We start from the raw sequence: 4,084 nt of genomic DNA, 5'->3' as shown, positions 1-4,084 counted from the left end.
ATGTTTCTCTGACCACTTGATTGTGGAACACTACAGGTCACACTCTGAGCGGTCTGATGAATGATCATCAGCCCCTCTGAATGCTGCTTCCTGCTCAAAGGGGACTGAGCTTCCTGTGACATGTTCAGTTGCACTGAATGCTCTGCTATACTATATAGCAGGGAATCCGGGGAGGGGGAATCTATAATCAATGGGGTGGAGGGGTGGTGATCTATGGTTGGTGGGGTGGGAGAGGAGTTAAACTACTGGGGGCATCAAAGCCTACATGAATCTCCTCCCACACTCAAAACACAAAATATACTGGTAGGGTTAATTGGCTCCCAACACAAATTAACCCTAGTGTGTGTGTGTATGTGTGCGCATGTGATAGGGAATATAGATTGTAAGCTCCACTGGGGCAGGGACTGATGTGGATGGCCAACTATTCTCTGTAAAGCGCTGCGGAATATGTGTGCGCTATATAAATAACTGGTAATAAATAAATAAATTAATGTGCCACAGTAGGGGGGGGGCAGATTAAAATATCTGCGGGGATCAACATTATAGGGGGAGGGGGGGTTACAATGGATTATCTACAAATGAATAGAAAATGCTAAAGACTTGGGGGGGGTGAGGTAATGTTAAAAAAATTCTCCTAGTCACACACCCACAGGGTTGCGCCAGACACCCACTGAGGGTATTTTTTGCAAAAATATTATTAAGTATGATTTTTAATAGGTATTATTTTACCTATTTAATTCATTAAAAAAATCAACAATTTCTGAGGCTTTTTAATTTTATTTTAAATATTCACCATTTAAGTGGTTAAGGCAATCAAGAAATTAGGTACAGTACTTGCTGAAGACACCTCGCTCACTCCAAATGCATAGTCATGAAATTAAGAGCTCCATGGGCTGCTCTGCAATGACAGACAGCAGGAAACCAGTTATAGAGCTACAGAACACTGCTGGAACCACCCCCTTTAGGCTGGGGCCTACGGCACGCAAATTCTCTATTTTTAAATGTCTATGGGGGTGGGGGATCATTTCTAACCATGCGCACATGAAGTGGGGCTTTCCGAGTACCCAGAAACCCAACTGTCCACCGATCAGTGACGTAGCGCTGTCGGTTTCAGTAAGTGTAGTGCTGACCGCGGTGAGTGCGGTATGCACTACACAGTAACAAACACATCCGGCGGCGGTGTTTTGTTTTAGCAGTGCGGCACTGCGCTCAGTGCACTGCCGGCCGCTGGACTGAGAAGAGGGGGCCCGTGACGTAGACTGCACATGGGCCCCCTCTTCTCTTGAAACGCCCACGACTGGTCATACTGTGAATTTGATGGAAACCTTTGAAAATAAATATAAAGTTTTAGACATGCACTAGATAGGAAAAGAATACAAAATACTCTCTAAGTGCTTGAATATCCCAGTGAGCACTGTTGGATGAATTGTAAGGAAATGGAAACTACATCATACCACCCAGGCACTGCTTAGACAGAGGCCGTCCCTCTCCAAGCTTGTTATTGGTGGGGTTTGCACTCTTATGACGGAGAGTAAGAGGGCTTCCCTTTCTAAGATCATACCTAGGCCTTGTGGCCTGAGAATACATATACCCTGCTTTCTGGTCCTGAGGTATTATTCTACCATGGCCTTATATTTCCCTTGCCCTGATCTTGTGTTTTGTGGATATTTTAGTGACAGTAGTCTGGGCCTGATTCAGAGATTTGTGGAAATCCGAAATTTGTGCATGTGCCAGAGCCGCAATGCACATGTCCAGATCTGATCCTGCGACATTTGTCGCAGTGCACCAAAAACTTCTGCATGATTGACATGCTACAGGGAGCATTCCAGAAAACAGGGGCGTGTACGCAGCTTCACTGGCCCCGGCTGCAAAATGTTGCCATGTATCTGAGTAACCTGAGGGTTACTTTATATGGTCAATGTTCACACAGAGGATCCGATGCTGCATCTTTGGAGTTTGGAGGCAACCATCGGATCACAAGAGCTGGCAATGGGTGTCTTTTTACTTAAGACACCTCCTGCGGCTTTTGCATATTTTTACACAGCCGCTCCGTACAAAGACACAGCGGCGGTGCCACTAACATAACTCTATAAGTCAGGCCCTCTGTAGAGAAAAAGGATTGTGAGACAGACACAAGAACAGTGGCCCTGAAGCACCTTTATAAACCTAGGTGACCTCCTGCAATAGGAATGTTTACTCTGGGAGCAAAATTATGTAAAACAGGAATAAATTAATTAAATTAATTAATTAATTTTTTATAACCACTTCTTCATGTTTATAGCTGTTCTGGTTCAGTATAGCTGATGATTTGCAGTGTTTTTGTTGACTTTCCATTTTAGGATTTTGGACTACATCAGGTTACAAGACGAAATAAAGATTCAGGATGAGGGCATCTAGGGACATTAGTACAGTAGGTGGTAGAAGAAGATGCAGATGGCTAATGCTACCAATCATTGTATCTCTGTAGGAGACAGAAGCATAAAGTGTAATCCTTCTATCACCACCATCCTCCTTAGTTTTGTCACAACTGATTCGTTGCCTATAAAGCCTAGCAATACAATATTCTTGCTTTAAATGTTGTTTTTTTTATTGCAACAATAGCAGGAGCACAATGATTCTCTCTAAGTGGGGTACATTACAGTGGCAATTGGTGCCCAGCGAAAGTAGGAGATGTTGAAATCTGTGGCCATAAAATGAATCCATGCATTTTGATTGTCTCTATTATTTCTGAAATATCCATAACAGTTCTTTTTCCCAAGTACAGATGTCTGTCCACAATAACAGGTTCATCAACAAAACAAGTATACATTTGGTGAGAAGAGGTGCTAATTAAAATATAAAACAACATTTTCAATTACAGGCTTCTTGTATTTTGAAACAGAAAACAGCCCTGTGGCATGAAGGTCATTCACTTCTTCAAGGTAATTAATCCTCAAAAATTCCTCGTACTGCACAGTACACATACTCCTATGTATAACATAAAGCTAGCAGCATATGTACTGTGCTGTACTAGGCATCACTGAGGACAGATTAACTTTATGTATAAGATAGATGTCCTCACTGTACAGATGATAAGCAACCATAGAGTTATGTTGCCAGCATACCAACCCACTGGGCTGGACTGGTTGCCAGAAAGGGAATGATCATGGCCTAGGGAGATTGGTAGTTATGGTGATAATACATGGAATGTGACTGAAAGAAGGAGAATCAGAAATAACTGTTTAGGGGCAAAGGTTTGTGGCTAAAAAACAGTAAGAAGATGGGACCCAGTCAGTCAGGTCAACCAGTGTTCCAAACCAAAACAGACAGTGCAGCCAACCAGTACTACACCATGCTTGCCTACTTTTGAAAAAGCATTTCAGGGAGATTGTGAAAGCAGCACCTATGAGCACGGCGGTAAAGTGGGCGTGTCCTGCTACATCTGAGAGGCGTGTCCTAAACCTGACATCCAAATGTAAACGAGCCCCAAAGCAATTAGTAAGATCTATTTGTTGATGAAAACACACTGATACATTTCAGGGCTTGCTCATGTTTTGTAACTTACAAGGGGTTCCGTATACGTGGCCAATAGAAACCTTATATAAAAATGCATGTAGCCATAAGGATCATTGTGCCTTATAACCAATGCAGGGAAATGGCACGATTATACCATCTGAATGTACAGTATATATCTCTGATTTTTTTTTAAAGTATATAACAGCTACATAATGAGAATCAGGGAGGTTGCTAGACCCTTCAGGGAGTCAGGGAGATTGCTACTATTTCAGGGAGTCAACCTGACAATCAGGAAGACTTGGCAAGTATGTACTACACCTAAAGTGATCATACTCAGTCTATATATATGACTAAAATGACGTGCAAGTGGCCAATTCATAAAGTAAGTGTTTTCAACAATTCATGCAATACCCGGCTCAGGGGGAACTAACAATAGGTTAAGCGAAAGATATCAGAGGTTTTTCATTGTTTAACCAAATTACCACTCAGTACCTCTGTCCCCTCTATCCTGCAGAAATTTACCACAGCTTGGCCCCGATAGCTACAGAACACTATCTTCAGATGGCATTAGCCATCGTAGCCTATAGAG

The sequence above is a fragment of the Taudactylus pleione genome, unplaced genomic scaffold, assembly GCF_031769625.1.
Source record: "Taudactylus pleione unplaced genomic scaffold, aTauple2 ptg000845l, whole genome shotgun sequence".
Lineage (NCBI taxonomy): Eukaryota > Metazoa > Chordata > Amphibia > Anura > Myobatrachidae > Taudactylus > Taudactylus pleione.
Note: the sequence above shows the minus strand (reverse complement) of the source record.